General features: G+C 40.3%; 1 protein-coding gene across 1 annotated transcript in view; it reads left to right on the forward strand.

Moving 5' to 3' along the window:
• The first annotated feature begins 473 nt into the window (after window positions 1-473).
• The window catches only part of nrxn3b (neurexin 3b), a 533,834-nt gene continuing 511,094 nt past the window's right edge, over window positions 474-23,213 (forward strand). Inside the window, exons 1-2 of the mRNA XM_044106666.1 lie at window positions 474-645; window positions 22,799-22,849. The gene's annotated coding sequence lies outside the window, so the exon portion shown is untranslated. The remainder of the gene's footprint in view (window positions 646-22,798; window positions 22,850-23,213) is intronic.

Below are 23,213 nucleotides of genomic sequence, written 5' to 3' on the forward strand. Positions count from 1 at the left end.
ATAATGGTGGCAGACACAGGTGGGGTGAATGAGCTGGATTACTGGTGATAACGCAGACGAACGAATTAGAAAGGGATCTGAAGTGGGCCTGAGAAGGCAAGGAAATCAAAAGAGAAAAAGCCCATCAACAGTTTACACAATACAAGAATAAACTGAGAAACTAAACACAAAAGATCAAACGGGAACACTTTATTTGACTGGTTGTGAATAAGTCACGACACCGTCTAAAACATAACAACCTGTCATGAACATGAGTACGTCTTCATGAGTATTTATGACTGTTGTCATAAAGTGTCATTCGGTAAATCATGACACTTTTAATACAAAGTTGGCATTATTCAAAATGTTCTTTGTTATGACAACTTGACATAAACCAAGAAATCATGATCTGACATAAATTTGTAATAAAAGTATTACTGATTAAACTTTAAAAATGACGTAGCTTTATGTTATTAAAGCTAAAGTTTAATCAGTTTCGGACTATAGCAAACTTGTTTCCTCTGAGACGTAACTCTACATGAAAATGTTACAGGTCGTCACTTTACCAGGGATTGTGTCACCCACAGGATTGAATAGAGAGGGAGACTCTACACGTTGGAAACCAGAGACGATGACGTCGTGGACAGAGGAAACTACGGTCTTAGGGTAAGTTGAGGTAAACACACTTATCCTCTTCAGGGCCCAAACTATGGAAGAGTCAGAGGCAACTGTGTCCACAATTCAAAACTTAATGGTTGATGAAACAGTTCAGCTCAGCAACAACAACAACAAAAAAACCAGATCCAGAATCTGTGAAGTTTCAATCAGAATCCAAGTAGCAATGGCAACATGCAGGAGCAAGAGGGGCAACTTAAAGGAGCAACATGAGACAGTATTCTAACCGTATGTTTCCTATATAGGTTTGCAAATCCGAAAGTATGTGGCATAGAGATTCTCTTAGGAAATTAAATAATAATAAAACTGGTAATAGCAAAAGCACAATAATGCCGTACACCGTGCAGAACACTGGTTCTACATGGTGAAAACAATGTTAAAGCTGTTGTACGTCAGAAGTCTGTGCTGATTCAGATTCGCTATGGGGTCTAGAGCAGACACGTACGAGACCTGTTTAAGTGATTAATGATGTTTATTGAAATATTGGAGGTACGTATGAGCCTGTAGGTTCCGTCAGCAGCCTGGGAGATTGTCTAAAGAAAGGGAAAGGCTGATTAGAAGGGCTCAGTAGTAAGTGAATTATGGATAGAAGATATCTTACTTGCAGGATGAGTAATTCTAGCACTGGGGAAGAACAGTGGGAAAAATAGTGAGTAAGTTTAGCAGAAGTCAGTTGACTAATGGCGTGTTGTGGAGTTCAGTAAGTTTTGCAGGTGAGTAAAGCAGTGATGAATCACACAACCATAACCCGCCTTTTGGGCTGTACCGTGAAAATACCCTTAGTGACAATAACAGAAAAGTCCTGACAGTTTTTCCACTTTCAGAGCCTCCTGTGACACCTTTGTCCACTTGCTGACCTCATGTACTTATTTTGAACTGAATGTGCCTCCCAAAACAAAAAAATAGTACATATATCACAATATTGTTGGAAAATGTCCACTTTTGTCAAAAGTTTCTTGTTAGCACTGATATGACAGTGCTCTCCTGGTTTCTACCAAGTTGAATGTAAGAAAACATAAACGTGCAATTAGTCCATAAACCCAAATATTTGGTCTCATTTACAAAACCTCCATGTAAGACATTGTGTTTCATTGACAAAAATGTCAAGTTTTGTCAACTCTTTCCCCACACTGAAGGATGCTTGCTTGTGGAAGTCTACAGATGATATGATTTGCTTTGTTAAATATTTGATATTTCTGCCACACTTAAATTTAAATTTTGTTCCAAACTGACCCTTCAATTAACCTCTTACACCCTAAGCGAGCCGAGATCACATGGCAGCTGGACCCACCGGTGGGTCCGTCGGGTTCTAGAGGTTAACTCAGCCATCAAATGAATCTTCAGTGTCCAGCTTCTAGTAGCTCCATCTTCTGTATCTGCTTCGAGAGCAGATACAGCTATGTGAAGCTTTGCAACTTATAGGATGTTCAGTCATTGTCCTTAGCATCTGACACTGCAGCATAAGAAATTTGTTCTCCAGCTATGCCAGGCTGCCACAGATTTTTTTAGCATGTTGAAAGGCTTTTCAGGATAACCAATGCACATAAGAAATTCTGTATTTACTACTAATGGTGATATGCAAATGTTGCAATGACCCGGCAATGTTTACTTTCTTGATATGCCATGCAGACTCTTCATCTGCACTGATGAAGGGTAACACAGAAATACTGAATTCTTGGAATGGTTGTCATGGTAGAGGATTTGGACCTTGTTTTTGATTATTTCACCCAAGATTGTTTTTGTGCACTTCAGGGCATACTTAGACTGTGCATGGAGCCATAAACTTTTATTTTCAGATTGCCAGTCAATCATTAAGCATGTAAGAACACAACAAGATGGTAAGATTCAACAAACGTAATCTATTATGTCTTCTATTTAAGATCACATTAAAAACCATTGCTTATGTCAATGAATGATGCCTCTCAGACTTAGACAAGTGCTCGAACAAACAGAGATTTTGAGTCCTAAATGAAATTTTCCTGATATAAGTAACCTGGATTTCTCCAGGCCTCCCTTTGATTTTGTTGGGAGGTTTTGCATACATTAAGGAGGAGCCTGATGTTATGTTGGAACATAGAAAACATATTCTTGAGTGGATACGCTCGCTCACACTTCTGTTCAGTCACATGTGTGACTCTGTATAGAATATATTACTGTGAATATGGAGAAGTGCTAGTCCAGCTGCTCCCTGCAACTCCTGCCTGATTGATTCGTTTGTGCTTTCATCTTTATGCATGGAGGTTCCCCAAAGCATCTCCTCTCCCTTTCCCCCCCAATTTTCCTGTGTTTCCCTTCAGTCTCCAGCTCATTGTCTCTCCACCCCCGCCCCGTGCAAAGTGACCCTTCACTTCTTCACCACAGGGAAACAGTGTTCTGAAATTGGGCCTGATTATCATAAAGTGCCAGTAACGGTTACCTGCGGACAGCTGCAACTGCTCGACATGTTTAGGTGGGAGGTGCTTGCAATGGGGCCACTCCGCTGTAACCGTTTTCGACAGATGAAGGAGGTTGGAGGCTGGATTTGGAGCTGTGCTCTACACGTACCTGGTAGTAGGTCAGCTGGCATCATCTCCTGAGGAGGAAGGGACACAGCTGCAATCTTGAAGTTTTCTTCCTTTTTTTTCTAGCTGAACTGCTATACATCAAACTCAAGCTAAGCCTTATCATTAAACATTGGGTTGCATCATAAAACGTTGATGCCTCTCTCAAAGATATGAAGAGCTCTATTTTAGTGTAGCACAAGGAAAAAGAGAAAGCAGACGTGGGGTCTGATGGAAGTAAGGAAAAATGTAACAACCAACTCGTACTAATTCCTTGAGGCAGATGCTAGATTGTTTTGCTCACACACCTGGTGATCAGGCCTAGATTGTAGTGTCACTCCTAATGGCCTGGTGCTTATCTTTGCTGTTACAATAGCCCCAGAATCTGTGGGTTATTACTAAGTAACAGAAATTACCAGCGAGAAATTGCTCGTTGGTAATTTGTTACCAGCGAGCATCTCCTTTCTAATAATCTACAATGTTATTCACCAGTTCCTTTGTCGCACAGTAATCATTCAGTACTTCTCTTCTTCAGTGCCAATCTGGACCTCCATCATAAACCAGAAAGACCCCTTCCAACTGCATCAATAAGCCTTTCAAATAATTTATGTTTGTGATTGCTGCCAGCACCAGAGGCTTAAGTTACTTGGGGATGTATCTTCCAATTTCAGCTCATCAACCTGCCATTTAAATTCCTAATTTAGACGATAATGGCTGAGATGATAAAGCAAAACACAACGTGTTGTGACGACGGCAAAGGCGAAGGAACATGATGTGTTGCCAATTGAATTTCTGCAATAATTCGTACTACATATTTAACTAATATTGTGACTTGACTTTAGATTGCAAGCTAATAACTTGTAGGTGTGTGGGCGCGCGCGCGTGTGTGTGTGTGTGTGGGGGTGGGCTTGGGGGGGCGTGGATGTAGGTTATAAACAACACAAAACTTGAAAATGAGCTGCGGGTAATGTGAAGGGTGTGATGATGTGTTTGTCAGATTATTGTCTTCTACTTTGCCGTTAATCATCTGTGAGAAGGTTTACAACAAACATGAAGGATGGGGAAATGAGCGAAACATGCAAAAATAATTAAATGCAGAAACACGATGTTGTTAATTAAATGTATATCGGCACAGTATGTTTACTTTCAGTGCTATGTTCTGTCATTATCAGAACATAGCCATAGAGGCCGAACTTTTTGGCCTATTCTATCGCAAATCCTGTGACTGTACAAAATGAAGATCAAGAAATTATGTAAGGACTTTGCTGAAATTGCTAAAAGTTGGATTAAGAACTATACAAACTTGAAAGAACAGTGGGGAATCGTCAACATTATTGGAGAAACATTGCTGGAAAACAATCCGGCATTATCACAATCAATTATTGGTTAAAATAAGGTTGTAAAATACACCAGAAGCCATGACTTCATTCACCAGTAAAAAGTTAGAGGAGTCTAGGGATTGAGAGAACCAGTAATCAGGGAGGCTAATCTGAAAAATATATTCTACCGGAGGAATTCCCAGTTAATGGGAGAAATCCTAGAATGAGATGTGAAACACGATTAGAATCGAGCAGAATTACGCAGGAATTAAATGGCCAGTCTTAGGTTACTTCCCCTTTTTCTCCCTTCCTGATAGGATGGTCCAGTGACGTGCGGTGAGGTTCATAGCTGGTGAGGCACTGACGTCATCAGAATCAGATTTGCAAATAGATGCATAGATTGACAGCAGTTTACAGGTTATGTTTCACTTCTGCATCCTTACACATACAAACTGTAGCTCACAAAACACACATTTCCTTAAAAAACCAAACAAAATAATCCATGTCGAAAGTCGGGATAAGCGAGAGGAAAAAAATCACTATCTCTATTATAATCTATCGCTGCACTTGACTTGCTTCCCGAATCGTTTAGCCTAGCTCGCTGTCACTTACTCGGCAGTTGAGGAGTGAACAAGACGAACGTCTGGGATCTTGAGCGCCCCCTGCCATGAGGCAAGAGAACTGCCTGCCTCACCTCGAACCTGTTCTCTGCCGTTTATAATCGCTCATTACACGAAACACGTTACACAAACACAGTTGGTGACAAAAAGCACTGTACATTATGTACATAAGCTAAATTATTGGAAATAAGTTCACATATTAAATTTGTTTAAACCATTTTATTGACGCCGTACAGCAACATGCTCTCTCCGCTTAGCAGCCAGCGCAGAGCCAGGGGTTGCGCAATCCAAGGTGAGGCAGAGCTCGCTGCTGCCTCACCGGCATCGCTTCCAAGCATTTGAATGGGAAAATAAGAAAATTCAGCGATTTTGAACAAATAAAAATCGAAATTGGTGAAGCTACACGAAAAATAAATATTTTTTAGTACAAACCACCGGATGAATATAACAATTTAAATTACTTTATGATTATATATTTTCTTTCTTTCCACGATGGCTGGTGAGGCACTGCCTCACCTGCCTCCCCTGACCGCACGTCACTGGGATGGTCAGATTTCAAAATGACAATTCCACACTTCAGTGTGCTCAAATTATGCCAGAGTGTTTTAAAGACCATGAGTCTGCTTCTTTCAAAAAATAGATTGGTCACCAACGAGTTCAGACCATAATCCCATTGAGAATGATTTGCACTTTGGTTCAACTTTTCCATCGCTGCCTCAAGATTATGGTGAATAATTAATGCCATGCTGGGAAGAAGTAAATGTTCTTACAATGCAAGAGCTTATTGAAACGATGCTACATCAATGTAGCAACAAGATAATGGATTGTGATTTTTTTGTTCTTTTTTAAAGGTAAATATCGTGGCTCAAGCACAGACAGATTCAGAACAGAGCATATCTGAATCCGGATAGATTCTTAATTCAATTTAATTAAACTTTGACTAGGCCGTTCTATCATGCTGTTGTAGCTCTGCCTATATATTTTCTTTTATCAATGTCTTCTGTCAGTCCTTCATTCTGGGCAGCGATCCACAGCATGATGCTGTCTCCACTATGTTTCCCTATGGGGATGGTATGTCTAGAGTTTCTTTCACACATGGTGATTTCATTTTTTTAAAAATTTATTTTCGTTTCATCTGACGAGGACAACCTCTCCTGAATGAGAACTAACTTCTCTGCCGCTGGCAGTTTGAAAAATAATTTGTGTTGTTCCATTTGTGCAAACTTCTCTTTAAAATATCTTTTTTATATTGTTTTAAATGTCCTCATGCATTAAACATTGCAGTGGTGTGTAGGCAGTTTTAACAGAGCTCACGACCAAAACAGAGCCTCTATATTCATGAAGACAAATTAATAAGCCGCATGCAACACGGTAATTGGTTTGTTGAAGAGGTTTGGTATTTTGTTGCACAAACAATAAAACCTATCGGGTTCCTGCGCCCTCCCCCGTCTTTGAGCCCATAAAACAAATATGTGAGTCGCATTTCCAATATTTATTTATTTATTTATTTTAAAAATGAATCCCTGTCAGAAGTATTAAATTACAAAATACGGCCAGACCAGAGATATCATATGAGATAGTGGGGGTGGGTAGTTATTCGCATCTCCAAGCCAGTGAAGGGTAGCGAACCCAAATGGAAGTGCCACCACTGTCTCCTCCCTGGTTTTATTAAGCTCCTCCTGAATATGAATTGCCAAGCTTTCCACACAGGCCTTAGCGTTTCGTGGTCAAGGCGAAGGAGGAACGGGCTGCTGTGCGTTTTTTTCCGCTGGTCAGACTTTAAATTAGCTATGCATGACAGTAAAAATACAAGGCATGAAATTAGCTGCAGCTCCTGTCCCCTGTGAGCCGTCTCCTTAGGTGTTTTTTTCCCCCCCACCGCCATTACAAATGACGAGGCAGAAAAATACAGATTAGATGGGTTCTTTGGGATAAGCTCTAAAGAGATGTTTATGGAGATACATTCGGCGTGGCGCAGACGTATAATTTCATGCTGCAAAAGATAAAGAAAAGCAGGATGTGTGATGCATATCGACCGAAAGCTAACACTTTAACTCTATACGTTGCTGTTACACTTAAAAACTTTCTTGATTATGAGTGGTTTATACCACTGAAATACTTTCACCTTATGTCATAGACCAACGCGAATTAGAATTTTTATTTCATTCCATCACTACTAAATCCCAGTGTTACCAATGGCCTTCAAAAGACAACGTATTAATAAATGGAGCCCACCGGTGTGCAATTTTACATCAAAAGCAACGATTTGGGAATAATTGTGTGGAGGAGCTTAAAGCAGGGCAGGAGTAAACACTGTTTGCAAACTTCGAACGTCTCATGGAGCATTGCTCAAGGCATCGACTGAAAACGGGAGAAATGCTGCGCAGCTACAAACCGACCAACACATGGCTCTGCACCAAAACCAGGCTGAGAAGGAAGAAAGAGTCAGAATCAACCAAGTGATAGGTTGATTACTGATAACAGGACTCATTACACGTTACTGTTATAAAACGCCGTCTTTATGGAAATCTTCAAGGGCACCGACTGCAGGAAATTCGTCTGTGATTAATTCTTTGGGGTGAGTTAATCCCTTATGAGGCTGAAAGATGGCGGAGGCACTCAACAGTGTGTAAAAAGGTATTCGAGGTGCCTTCACGTAATAAAATAACATTAATAACAGCAGTAGTAAAAATAAAAAAAAAATCATGTGCCCGGGGCAGGAAAGGAGTCACTATGCTCTGACTCAATTGACACGGCTCTCCCACCGGATCGAGGTGTGTTTGGCTGGGTGAACAGTGTTTCAAGGTTATGCAGAGAGATGCAGTCAAACGTAATGGCAGCCTATAATGAGTGTTTTCCTGTGGGATGGACGGTGACTTTGTGGATGGCAGGTGATTTAAGACCTAAGGGGAGGGAAAAGGATTACAGACTCTCAGACTAAACTAATTTAAACCAATAAATCACACCGTGGCAACGCCTGCCTCTCCGCCGTGATCTGTTTTTGCGTTGTTTTTCGATCCGTTTGGACACCTACATCTGTTTTGCTTCACTCGGATCACTCATTCCATACCGCCTTCAGCCTCTGTCACTCGTCTCAGTTTTTCTCCTACATTCGCTTATTTACTCTTGCTTAAGGAACATCAAATGCTTAAACGGGGATAACACAGTCTGCAGCCATATGCCGTAGAGGACGATTACTGGCTTAAGCACCGTGACAGAGACGAGTGATGAATCGCAAAGCGGCGGGAAGTAGACACTTGATCGGGCTGTGCATTCTCTGAACGCGCACGCTGCAACACGGAAGCACTGAGTGCCTTTGCTTGGCCCATCATTGCAATTAATGTCACCAGTGCAAAGGAAAATGTGAGATAAGTACAGAGGAGGTGCAAGAAAAGAATAGAGAGACGGAAGAGAGGTGGAAATGAGCAGCCACAGAGCAACATGTAATAAAAGGGTTGGGCCGAACGCTCTTTCTCTTTTGTGTGAGTGATAAAATAAGAACTATGGCTGTTTTCAAGGGCACTGGTTACCAGAACAAAAGGAATAATCCCAATTATCCTGTCGGTTTCTAACTTATATAAAGAGTACCAACCAAAGCTGACAGTATTCTGGAGACTTTTGACCTTTCTGCCAACCTTGCTGTTTTACAGTGCCTTGTAAAAGTATTCATACCCCTTGGACTTTTATGTATTTTATTTTACATTTATGTGTGCTGTATGCAGGAAAGTCCCAACCTCTTTCTTTTTTTTTTTTTCATAGGAATCCTTTCCAAATATTATGCAAAAATTACAAGTGGTTACACAATTGAAATGTCATACAAATGATGATCAAAACCAGCCACAATTTAAACAAGTCGTCTCTAGTGCTCCGAGTCTGGACTTAAAAGGGCGTTGGTGAAGTAAATTTAGTTCATTTCCAATTTTGCTGCAACATGTTAGACAAATGGAACAGAGAGCAAGAAACGGTCATTCGAACGCAAAGAGTAAGAATCAACTCTTCTACAGCTTTTCAATGTTTGTCACTTTATAAACACAAACTTTGACATATTTTATTGGCATTTTCTAAGATAGTTTCACATTTTTGAAGATAAAAATGTGAAAACTGTGGCGTCCCTTTGTTGTTGCAAAACAAATTACTATAACAAGAGTCTGAATTTAAAGAAGTAACGAATTTATCAGAACCTTGCAAGGTGACAACAAAAACTCAAAGTCAAAGGAGTCTCTCAAGTCTGTTCTAGCTAACAGATGATTCTGACCAACCTTTATAGGTTCTGGTCTGTAGATCTCGTGACAGCAGATTGTGGGTGTTTCCTAACTAAGAGAAGAGATTGAACCACAGGTGTGAAGCAGTGGATTGTTGTGCATCAAGGATTTCGTGAAGCTCAGCAAAGATGGTCTTGCCATTTGCCTTTTGTTAGGAAAAGTGAGTTGTCCGTTTGGCGTCAAAGAGGACTGGTTTGATCCTGACAAGTTCTGGGTTAGGAAAGGCACACAAAGATAGTCTTTGATAGTTCTCCAATCTTCCCCCCAGAGATAATGGGGACCCGCTGCATCTTTTTCAACCACTTCGCAGTTATCCATGACTTTTTGGTGGTTTAGAGGCAAAAATCCCATCGAAACACACTGGGTTTATGGTGGCTGGGTGACAAAACGCAGAAAAGGCAAGAGGCAAGCAGCATGAAAACTCCAGCAAAGCACAGCAGGTTGGTGGAATTTACTCTTGAATGAATCCTGCTCTAAATAACCATTAAATTGGAAATGTGGATTTTCCAAATGTAGATTGCTCCGACTGCTATCTGCTGTGTTGGTGTGCGTTTGCTTAGCTAGGCAGAGAAATAATCTAATGGGGTGCTTTACTTGATGTCATGGGATTTCCTGTGTTATAGCTTTGATGTCAATGATTTGTTAAGTCTATTTTCTACCCCTTAGTTCTAAACCAAAACTGATATATTTTTTTCCTCCCTACAAAGGAGTTAATAAATAAAAACCAAATAAATTCAGGGAAAAGTGGATCAAAAGTCATTTTGCCTCTGTAAAGAATTACATTCAAGTCTATAAAGATCTTAACAGGTCTGACCTGCCCTGTCACTCTGCAGCATCTGCACATCTGCTTTGTATTTCATCCTAAACACCAAAGGAAAAAAAGATACATATAAGCTGTAGCTCAGAGGCTTCCTGATGCAACGTTGCTCTGCTCAAAACCCACCCGGAGCAACGTCTTTACCGATCGAGCCAAGGCTCAGCGGTATTTAAAATCCAGCGCACCTTTTATTGACATGCACGATGCCTTTTCTCACCGCGATCTAAACCCATCGAGACGGCGCATATTGTTAAAAATCTTGGGGAAATTCTCGAAATGAAAAACGGAGCAGGGGGAGAAAAAAACAACACAACCACTCACATGTAACCAGAATTTCTCTCCTATCAACCTCTCTTTCTGCCTGCAGTCACCCTGCAGCCCCTGATGCTGCTTCCGTCTGTAGAAACCGTTGATCAATGCAACCTTAATTCGAGAGCACGGATTATAATAGAAGCATTAGCGTCCATTGATTAGAGCGCAGAGGGCCGATTGAAATATGAATGGGCTGTCAATAGAAACTCTGCTTGCAATGTCAAAGACCTCAAGACCCCTTCCAAGCATGAGGGAATTTTAAATGTCAAGAACAAGCTTGATGTGAGATGGAAGTTGACTGGGTTTAACATTTAGTTTGTTCTGAGTCACACGCTATAGGGTTCTGAAACTGAAATAACTTTTTAATTAAACGTAGCACAGCATAACATTTAGGAGGATTAGAAGTAAAAAATGAAGTGCAAGCTTCATGTTTTCTTGTATGGAGTGTAAAAACTGGTTAAAGGGTCAATTTTATGTATTTTCCAGTAACTGTTAGCTACAGTGATTATAAAAATGCTGTATATTTATCAGCTATGACTTAAATAAATTAAATTTGTCTTTGTTATTTAATGCCTTGAAATTGGGCCTCTGTCTCTTTAAAAAACTTTTGCTCTTTCTGAAACTGCCTCCAGGTCATCATCACAACAACACTCTATTAACCATTTAAAAATATTTTTGCCAACATTGCACTGAGAAGTAGCTCCTATGATGAGCTTAGCAGATGCGCCGTTCCATCAGGTGTTTGCTAAATGCTGATGGCTAGTCTTAAGGAACTGAGTAGGGGAGCAGCATTGCCGTTTATGCTTCCTGTTACATTCCTCCAGTTTTCTCCAGGTTTCTGTGCTTACCAGGTTGAAGACAGCTGGGTGGTTTAGACACCACCCCTTGAAATCTTACACTAAACCTCTCCGTACCAGATCACCTTCATCTGATTGTTTTCACTATCTTTCTCCACAGTTTGTTATATTTACATTTACATTTATTTCCATGACTTTGTACATAAAGAAACCACCTTTACACACTGCCTGGATTTTGGAAAACTGCATCAGCTTCTCTTCTTCATAGAGTTTGAATCTGTCAAACTCATCTTAATCCATAAATTTTGGTAGCAAATATACAACATTTCTGGTATTTTGGGAAATATCAGAAATCTGATACTTTCCCAAACTTGCCGTGGTCTGACGATAACTGCATGTCACACAATTCAGAATTTTTTTTTTGACAGATTTAAGGAAAACATGAACCACCTAATGACTATGCACTTCTTTGTGTTGGTCTGTGACAAACGATCTCTATAAAATACAGCAAAGTCGGTGGTTTTGACATCAGAATACACACATTTTCTCCCTAAAAGCACTTGTAATGTCCTGAATCCTGACAGCGATAAGCGCCAGTCCTGCCACTAATCGGATTAATGAAACAATCAGGCAATCGGCATTAATTATCCGACCCAAAAGACGAACGATTTTGGGGGTGCGGAGATTGAAGAGGGGTGACAAAGACAGCAAAAACAACAATAAACACAGCCAATCGTCTTTATCGGCGAGCTGCACATTGCTCATCCACGTCGTCTACATTCAGTCATCCAAACCTTAATTAACTCCCTGGAATTGGCTGTTGTGTGTTTTTTTTTTTCTGGTTCTTTGTTTTTTGGCCTCTGTTTCTCTCCATTATTCAGGGGGCTGGAGATCATTGTATTTTTTTTGTTTGGCAGTGAAACTCTGGCTGCACTGCAGGGCTAGGACAAGCACGGCTGGGGCAGCAGTATTTCCACTCTGCTTGTGCTTTTATTGACTCTGCTGAGGCTGACAGAACCTGTCTGACAGTCAGTCACAGAGAGGCGTGACCCTTCACCGCTCACAGATGGGAGGAGGAGGAAGAGGAGAAGAAAAAACTCTGTCAAACTCAACTTAATCCATAAATCTTGGTGGCAAAAATCCCAATAAGATTTCCACGATGTCTGCCCCGACTCTCAGAGGCCCGGCAGATCTTAAGCGGAGATGCGGCTTCACTATGCGTTCCCCTCCTCTTCTCATTGTTCTCCTGCGAGGCGTGAAGTAGAAGTGGCTCTGTTAGATCTGCTGCGCTTGCTGTTTCATCTCCCCGCGGAGCACCTGGCCAGTTTGAGCCATGTAGTTGCAAAATCACATACCTGCACTCTCCTAGGAGTAACCCTTGTGTGAAACGTCACCTGAATAGCTCTCAGCAAAAGCTCCAGCAGTAACTGATGGAACTGCTTCTTTTCGCTTTAAGTAGCTACCAAAAATAGAGGGGAAGATACGGGGAAGCTTGTAAAATGTGATGTGAGAACACATGGGGACTTATCAGGAATGAGGAGAAGAGACAGAGATGGGTCAATGAGGGTGAATGGGTGGGGGAAAGGGTGAATCGTGCTGTCATGTTCTACAGCAGCTCAGGGGGTAGAAGTTAATTTGAAATTTCAAATGAAAAGGAGAGGAGAAAGACTTTCTGCCTCTGCCTGTCCTGCAGTTTAGGTCCTACTTCAGTCGACAAACATGACTGGAGATGAATCATGAACAAACACTTTGCTTCACCAGCTGTGTTTTCATTACAAGTGTGCGCAAAACTTTGTCAATATTCTCTTAATGTCGCAAAAAACACAATTTCGCAACTGCTGTGTTTCCATTAAGTAAGAAATGCAATGAAAATCACGTTTATTCATGTGATAAGTGATTAAAAAACATCCTCCTCCAACCACTTCCTGTCGTCTTCTTCTTCGTCTCTTGCGCCCATGGCAATGTCTGGTTGTCGATCACATGACTCCTGTGATTATAAAGAAGTGTTTCAATTGCAGAAAATTTCTTTTTGAAATTGCCGTGTTTTGATTAAGCACATTTATTGTTGTGATTCCAATTTTCGCAGTCCTATGGTCAATATAAAAACGCAGATACTATACTCGGTAATGCATCTTGGTATGGATAGCGCATAGTGTGATGTATTACCAAATGTGGCCATCTTTGTGTTCTCTATTCTAAAATCATCTTTATATATCTTTATATATAGACAACTAAGTCATTAATTTCTCAAACTATTCTGGGTAGAACTCCTTATCTATCATATCTCTTGACAAGGAAAACATGAAAGTTACAATCTTAGATCTGTGGATGTTGGTCATTTGGTTGTTGAATTGATAGTTGCCAAATTACAAACTCATCTGAACAAGAAAACTTTTAGGTTTCATGCCTAGAAAACCCCGCAATCTGAGCTTTGTCTTGAAACCCTTGTTTCATCAAAGTTGTATGAAAATTCGACAACATCATTGCAGTTTACGTTGTGTGAGAGCAAGTGTTTTCTGTGAGAAGATTTTAGTGTATATTGTTTGTTTTTATTTTACTTAAGGTGCAGCTGTCTTGGCTAGGTCGCCCTTGTGTATCTTACATCTTGAGTGTGACTAACCTGGATAGAGAAAAGTCAAATAGTAAAAAAACAAGCTTAATAGAGCATTTGTTTTCTGGTCTTAATGGTGCTGTAAAGATAGTAATGTTCTCCAAGAAATTTCTACAGAACAGTTGGATTTGGGCTGAGATTAAATTACACCCAGGTGGAAACTAATTAACTGACTTAGAGAGTAATTAAGGGTTTCAGAACAAGGGGACCTGAATATGAATGCATGGACCCCTTTTAGATTAATAACTAGTTTTTCAATTATCCTTGCAGTGGATAATCATGCGCTACTTTGTTTTGGACTATCCAATAAAATGCACAGGTGTTGTTAATTTAACAGTGAAACAATATAAAAAAAAACAGCATAATTTTCTAGAACTTATAAGGTAAGATGTTGAGGAATTCAAGCTTCAAAAGGCAGAAGATTGAGTTAGATGTTGTTTTTTTTTTTTCCTGAAGGAATCAGTGAGGGTTTCTCTGTAGCCTTATCAATCTTTAGCACCTGCCCAGCGACTCAAAGGCATCATTATTCCACACACCTCTGTCAGGTCAAGCCACAGTCTGTGACTTTAGCCTCAGGATGGCGACCTGCTCCACAAACTACACTGTCACCCAGAAGGTGCATTGTTTTGGCAATTTTTCTCACACACCACCCTTAGCTATCCATCTGCTATTTCATACAGCTGACCTTAGCGGCACATGTCATTTCTCTTTTACTTCTTGAAGCCACACGTGTACATATGGTTTATTACAACCTCTAATCAGAACATAGCTGCACATTTTAATTCACTCAGACCAGAAACGTTTTGTGTGTTGTTTCATGCAGGAAGCTTATTGTTGGTGCGCCGTCTACCAACCTAAAGTTTGCCTCCCACATACTTGGGCGTACGGTGTGTATTCCGTCAACCGTGTGGACACACTGTCCACGGACAGTTGAGATTTCATAGTCACGCGTGCTGATTGCATTCAAGTCTCTTAAAAAAACTCCTTCATTTTCCAAAATCCCAATGGATACGAGCAAGTTTGATTAGCTAGTTGCTTAGTTGATAAGCTAACCCTGTTTCTTCTCAACTAGATCATTCTTGAGACTTGTGCTGTCTCCTCAATGTTGCATCCAAAACAGTTTGATGTGAACACGATTTCTCACAGAAACGTTTACTGTGTGACGTTGAATATGCGTACACGGTCATGAAAATGTACCTTTGCACAGACGTGTCATGCACTTTTCGGTCATCTTCGAGTAAAACCAGATATCCTTGGAGTGAAGTTTGCCCAAGTATGTTGGTGCTTTACGTGGCTTAAGAACATGGCCAGAACAATTTTCCTTTTCATTTATGTTTGATAAACTGTACAAAGATATACAGTTTAGAAAACATCCTGCTTTCCAGCTCTGGAAATGATGGCAATATTTTTGTTAGAATTTGGAAAGAATAAAATGAGCTAGGGGAAAAAAAAAGATGTGAACTGAGGCAACTGTGAGAAACTGGGAAGGATTTGAGACTTTAACTGTTTAATTAAAGCTGCACGATGTGCTAAGACAGATCCATCCAAACAATCACAGTGACAGTTTGGAAGCACATTGATGGATTCCTCACAGACTTATCCAAAATGCACAACGTGGATTCAGTTTCAAATGAACGGCCATGGTTTTCCGGCCGTAATTGTATGAAGATGTGCCAAGTTTCAATTTTCAACCTGACTTAAAATGGTTTTTATGCTGACTCTTTAATTCATGACATTTCACTTTGTCAGCTCTGCGGTTACAGCTGAATATATTGTGCTTGTGTGACATTTGTTTAAATTAGAGAAAGCCTGGGTAGAGAGTTTGGTGCAATTACCTTCTGACCCTTCGGTGTAGAAAAATTAGTCTGCTGGCTGTGTGTGAATGTGCCTTTAGTTTATCACTGCAAATATGAATCAGAATCAGCCTTATTAGCCAATCAGTTCAAACTGGTTAACCCAGTAAAGTTAGGTCTGTTGCTGTAGTTGGACCTCTGTTATTTTATTTTAAATGCAAAAGTGAAATGATTTTGCAAAATCCAGCCTCCAAATTCTGCCCCTTCAAGAACTTTTTCAATTAGCAGTAGCAAAACCCACTGTGAAAACTTTCCTTTTTTTTTTTTAACGTAATTTACACATAAAATAAGAACTTTATTACAGGTTGGAGCTGTCAATTAGAAGCACATCAGTTTTTGATGCTCACAGGGAAAGAGGAGAAATATAGCTACTGCAGCATTTTTAAATGTCAAGAACTGGTAGAGAGAAGTATCACCAAGTAATTCAAAGAGAGCAACACAAGCAAGATGACCCTGGAAGAGCAAGAAAGAGAAACATTTTAAAGGTCCTGAAAAGAAACAAGTGAGAGACGTCTCTAAAGACCCTAGACAAGACACTAATGAATTGCCCTGCAGACAATCGCTGGAGCTCTGCACAGCAATGCACTGCAAGGCTGCCGAACAAACAAAACACCACTTCTGCAGAAAAGACTCTTTCAAACAGGACTAAGCCATGCTGAGGACAGACTTTGACTATTTTAAGCATATCGTTCAGGCGGATGAGACAAAATGAGAATTTGTTGGCCACAGAGCGATATCTACGCTTGGAGTAATGAAGGCGAGGACAATCACCCGAAGGAAACTGTTCCCATACAGAAACATGAGGTACGCCTCAAACTAGAAGTCTTGTCAAGGTGGAATGACTCCTATTGAATGTAGGAAATACAAAGATTTTGAAAGGAAGATCAAGCAATCCAGCTGCCAAACTGGTTCTTGTTCAACACCTGCTCTTCCAGTATGACAAAAGCCTGAAAACTACTGCTAACGGTGAAGAATTACCTCCAGAACTTCAGACAGGACAATATTGATTTAATCATCCTGAAACTTTTAGAGATGACCTGAAGGTTCACCCCATGGAGTCACCAAATCTAAAGGAACTTAAGAGATTTACCAAAGACCAAAGGGAAAACAATAAAGGACAGCAAACACACAAAATGAATGGCATTAGGGCAATGAATCCAAAATGCACAGAGGATGTTAAAGTTGTTTTGTATCTCAAACACCACTTGCCTGTTTAGCGTCACACATGCTTTTGTCTTGTTTGACTTTCAAGAGACGCCGTGAAACAGAAAGTTAAATTAGGCCAAATTTGACCAGTTACATGAAGGTGATTAAGGTGATTGGTCAAATCTGCAGAAAAGTTGCAATAATCGGTGAAAATTGCAAGACTGTGCACAATTTGCGAACAATGAGTGAATTTGCACTAGGAGTTGCGATCACAACATCTCAACTTTCGGGAGATATTGCCTTCCTGTTTAGTGTGCATGTCCACAATAGGTCTGTACAAAACGGAAGGGATGCGGTTGTTTCTTGTCTGTGCGCCTACTCACACTTTTTCTTATCCACACTGGTAGTTGGCGTTCTCTTGTTAACGAAGGAATGTTTTCCTAAGTTTGAGATCCAGGTAAAACTGAACCTGGGAGATAGCTGCGACTTTACTTCAGGTGTAAACATTTGAGGGAACTGGAGGCTTGCAATGGCCTCTGACAAAGGAAGAGTTGAGCTCACCCATGGTCAGTGAAACATTACACAACATCATTGTCACTATGGTAACATGTAAGTTGCACTTACAGTTGTGGCTGAAGTTAAACATGACCCACGTAATGCGATCTACTTCAACACACCCACTTGGTCAGTGTGAATGCTACCGAGCATAACTTTTTCAACTGGGTTCATCAGTTGAGTTTGCACTGCAGTGCTGGCAATGTGATTTATTTTTTTATTGTTTTTAAAATGTGCAGAGCAGCAAATCTGGACTAATTTGGACATTTGCAAACTCACATACATTTGGGATTGCATTAAAAAGCTAAATGCTTCAACAGTTTCCTGGCTACTGATTGTGTGTAAAACTGCCACCGTTTCCTCTAACCTCTCAGGGATAATCTTGTAGATGATGTTTTCGTCTTACAGCAAAAAAAATTCAGTATCTTTGTGCTGAAGAAAAAAAAAATATGTCAAGTCTTTATGTGTTTAAGTTTTAATGTGCCTTTCCAGGGCACAAAAGTGCTAAAATAGTGAAGATTAAAGTTACATCACGCCAGTAAAAACTCTCTAGGGATTAAACTGCTTACCATGATAACTTCGGTCTGCTTGCTTGTTGCCACAAAGCAAATGCCCGTTCTGTCAGCCTGGTGACCAAACTCGCCAAGTCGTGTATCTGTTTTTTGTCTCTGCAGACAATTTTGGTTCCTCTCATCCATTTTTTCTGCTCCGACTCTTTGCCTTCATCTGCCCTTCTCCCCACTCAGTCGGCCCTTTTCTTTCCTGTTTCCTGGGAAAGCTCATTCTTCTCGCGCTTATTTCCCACGAGCCCCGGCTGATTGTGTGATTATAATCAGCCCACGCAGCTGCCACGGCGACAGGTGTGCTCCGAGAGCCAATTTGCGATTGCTTTTTGATGCCATGAGCGAAATGTGAGGCCCGGAGTTGCATGTTGGCCTGCATACACGTGGTGTGTAATTTGTTAGCGTCAATGAGAATGATCATTAAAAAAAAAAAAAAAAGGCTCTCAAAAGCGCAACGCTTTTCGCTCGCCTGTCTTGTTGAGTTCTGGGTGAGGGTAAATATATCAGAAAATGAGAGACGCTGACACACACGGTGAAGTTATGTGTCAATTTCTCGGCGCCCTCTCTGACGAGCGATGAGCTTTATCACCGAAGGAAGGTTTCATGAGAGCTCTCTATCTCTACATCTCCGTATCTTCTTCGGAACCTCTCCATGGAATGAAGGACGCCCTTGCTTGTGTCTGAGCAACCTGTTTTGACAGGCTCAGAGAGATGTTTGATATTAAGGAGCCTTTTCCCTGCAGCGAAAAGGAAATTGGATGGCGTTTTTGCTCTGTGTCATACATGCCTGCCAAGCAGTCAGAGTCACTCTAAGCAGAGCCAAATTACAGCGTGGCCTCTGATTTGTGGCGCGCGTGGCGCTCTACGGGTGTTCTACAGCGAGAGCAAAAGGAGACGACTCCCGAAAGACAAGAAGCTGCCCGTCAAGCAGCTATTTGCCATTCTGAACACGATGTCCCGCTTTTGTCGTCAGAAGCGGAAGAGATGATAGTAATCCACTTGGTGCCATTTAAGTATTATCAGATTTTACAGCTCAGACCATGGCTCCATCTGAATCTTTGGTCCTCCTCTTTTTCTTTTACTTTTTTTTTTGTTAATCTTATCCAAACCACAGAGAACAAACAGACCTATCTTTTTTTTTCCAGTCTGTCTTCATACAGCCAACATTTTTCGATTCACCTCTTAGTGATGCTTTCCCCTTCATTCAAACCACACTTCCTCTTCACTTCTCTATTTTTTAAAAATTTTTTGTCATCTATTTCTCTTCACTCTTTTTTTTTATATTATTTATCTTACTCCTCCATATTTCACCTGAGGTGTTCACTTCTCAGGTTTCTGTTTCACCTTTTTTCTTCGTGGCTGGCCTGCAAATTGATTGCATTACTTTTGAGTCGCTCTATGTTTTTTTTTTTGTTGTTTTTTTTAAATGCAGTTTTCAAGTCATTCACGGAGAATAGCTCGGAGAGTGTAAACTTGTTGCGCGATGAGAGCAGCCTTCCGCACCAGTAAGTGCCGATGAGCAGATGAGAATTTTGAACTTTAAGCGGCTGCTTTTTATTTACCTGACTGACTTCTCAGACTGCAGTGACATTAAGCATTATTCTACTGGGAGGAACGCCTGTAAAACTTTCAGACGTTAAGGGCAAATATCAAAAATAGGTTGCAAAAGACTGTTTGGATATTTTGCTCTTGTGGCAGGCTGCATGTATTAGTTGTGTGCGCACAACATGCGGTTTAAACTTGTGACTTTAGGTGTGTCTTTGCAAACGTATCTATGTAAACATTGCAACCTCAAGTCACTAACTTTCAAATGAGGACTAAAAAAAGTAAATCTGACGTTACTGTCAGAATTTTGATTTAAATCAGCTACATGAGTAAATATTTAAATCCAGCATGTTACTCTGGGTTGCTAGTTCTCCTCAGTTAGTTTTGAAACTTTCCTGAAATCAGAGTTCTGACTTTTTTCTTCATTCTGACAAAGAAAACCTCAGTTGCCCAAATGTTCTTTTTTATTGGCTCAAATATAAAAATGATTAACTCTCACATATAATTTAAACTGTGCGCCATATCCTGAAGATTTTATTGCAGTTTTATTCCGTTTATTTGTGTTCTGGGAGCCATTTTGTCTGTTTACGCCTCGAAAATGAGACATATGACAGCTGATCAAAACACAAAAGAAAATCTCTGAGTTAATTGTCGCTCAGAGTGACATAAACACATTAGGAAAGGTGTTCAGTTGAACCGAAACCCAGCACAAGCAGAAAAAATAATCACCTCACTTAAACTGTGGAAGACACTGATTAAAACATTCTGCTTTTCAGTGGGCATTTCTGTATTTTCTTTTCTATTCATGAAACAAAATCAGAGAAATATGTGAATCATCAGATCAGATAAGAACCCAGCAATGTTTTTACTGCAGCTTACGTGGGCAATGTGAGCAACGGCTGCCGGCGAAATAAATCTAAAATAAGCCGCCAGAGACCAGATTGCAAAAACTTCTTAATGACGCAAAGAAAGTGCCAGCTGATAGCATTATCTACAAAACTCCAAAACACTTTGAAAGACTTTATCTCATGAAAAATGAATGAATGGAAAGTGAAATTAGCTCCTAATTTTAAATAGGGGGAACATGTATTAATGGAGTTTTAATCTGTGACCTGAAGCTGAACTTGCACATCTTTACTGATGAGTTGTAACGCAAATCTGTCCAAACTAACACAGAGTTAAGTATGTTAGAATGAACACAAGTAGCTTTCCTTTGGGTGTTGCATGATTCTTCAAAAGTGCTCGTTGGCAAAAGAAAACAAAAAAAGCTCTGAGAAAATTCAGCCAGGCCTTTCTGTCGAACTGTGCGTCGCGGTACCGTCGATGGCTTTTCCTCTCTGAATTCACGAGGAGGGTTTATGGCTAAATGAAAAAGAACTGATTAGTTTTTAATTTCTGCTCGAAAAAATACTATAAATTAGAAGCGGCTTACAACCCCACAACATGGCTAAACGGTTGTGAATGTTATAGAAAAATTACTTGCATGTTTAATTCAGCACCCTCCACGCTCCTTGGCATGCTTGGAGAAGACATGGAGAAAATAAAATAAAATAAAAAAAGCATTAAATTGTATTCAGCCTTTATTGCAGCAATCTAATCACGGCATAAAAAACCCCCAAACATTTAATTTAAGTGCTTGGTGGAAAAAAAAAACAAGCATTAAGAACCCACAATGAAAAAATGTATCCTATTGTATTTAAAAATGTAGAATTAGCAATGAAGCTTGTTTGTACCTTTTGAAAAAAAAAAAAAAAACAACCTGTAAGGAGCTATTAAAGATCCGTCAAATTAAATCCACATTTCTGCACCAATTTTTTTTCTTCTATTAAAATCACTGATGCAGAGTTTATAAATGATACTTTTCCCCAAACCTCGTTTCAGTGATACAACAACCGGTCTTTCCCCTAGAGGGGGAGCATTAGTGTTTTGGGATCTTGTTCAGGAATGGGGGGACAAAATGTAACTGGGGATTTATAGCTGGATTGGTGTTTCGTTGCTGTGATGTGTGAACTATGCTTGTTTGTTGTGGTGAAGAAAAAGCTGATCTGAAAGGCGGCGCTCTCAATGTACCGGTTGATCTACGTTCCTGTCCTTATCTACAGTCATGAGCTCTCCATAGTGACCAAAAGAACAAGATAGCAGATGCAAGTGGCCGAAATGAGTTTCCTCCCGCAGGGCGTCTGGGAAAACCCAACACACTTTGGAGGGACGTTATTGTCTCTGCTGGAATGGGAACGCATTGGGATTCCCCCGAACGAGCCGACAATGAAACTTCCCTTAGGAAACAAGTTGTAAGGATAGCGGTATTGAAGCTAGCTGGAAAAAGACAGTAGCTTCCTTCGGTAGAGCCACTCCATGAAAGCACCAATTCTGCCAAGTGGACTTGCACTTTTTTGTGTATAGGTCTGCCACAGTGCGAGGAGAACAGGTGCAAAATCTGCATTTTGCCTCTGCTAAGGTAATAAAATGCTTGTTTGTTCCTTTCTATTATTTGGGATCTTAAAATACAACTAATATCCTTTGGTAGAATTTTTTTTTCGGTTTTTCATGCTTTTTTAATATTCCTGTCGTCAAAGGAGGCGAGCAGTAGGCTATAGGAATTATACTCCCACAGTGAGGCTTTTGCTTCCCATTCATGACAAAATGTCTTAGAAGACATACTTTTAAAATCAGCGTATTGATTTTTGCACATGCACTCCAAATAAATAGAGCTTTGGATGTCAATGTTTTTTAATTACTGGAAGGTCTATGCGGTTTCAGCTTGTGATTCCTCTGTCTCTACTGGAATGCAGCAGGGATTCCTATCTCTGCAGTATCTTACTTTGCTTTTGGGTTTGTTTTACACTCAGCATTTGCTTTTAAATCATTAATGCAGAGCACGCATGAAGGAGTATACCCAATACACCAAATCTCAGTCTGTCAGAAACTACAAAGATAGATTTTATGGTATCATGCAGGCCCCTTTCTGACCACGTACAGATGCATCAGCTTCTGATCTGACTACAGACACAACTACAGCTGTAGACAGTTGCATACATTTGAAACCTGTTGATTACGTAAGCTGTATAAAAGTATTTAATTGTAAACAGCAGCTGACCATTCACTAAAGACTCAGACTATGGGTCTACCTGCTTGTTTTTTTTTTTGTTTGTTTGTTTGTTTGTTTTTTTGCTACATTTCATCCTGGTTTTGTGTTTTCCATAGGTGAGAAAATATGGACCTCACATTTCTCCAACTCCATGATGCTTAAATAATGTAAGTGTGAACCTGGACTATTTCAGCAGCTATTGTAAGGGTGCTGTGAAGGCCAAATGACTCTATTGTTTGGACATTTTTGGAAGTAAAATACGTTGGCCCATCTTTTATGCACTTTTTTTGTGATCTGTGGAAATGACTTTAAAATTAAATTCCATCATATGTTTCTAGAAATAAAACTAGAATGCCAAACCCGCCCCTTGCCCCACCCCTTTCTCCGCCCCTCCCACACACTCCCTGTCGTAAACTGAATTTGCATGTGGGTGGCATTAAAATCCAACCCCACCCCTGCTAAGCTCCCAAAAAGTTACAATATGCTTACTGTTATGCAAATGTAAAATTATCTGCTTCATGTCACCTTGAC

Source organism: Gambusia affinis, linkage group LG22, assembly GCF_019740435.1.
Source record: "Gambusia affinis linkage group LG22, SWU_Gaff_1.0, whole genome shotgun sequence".
NCBI classification, from domain to species: domain Eukaryota; kingdom Metazoa; phylum Chordata; class Actinopteri; order Cyprinodontiformes; family Poeciliidae; genus Gambusia; species Gambusia affinis.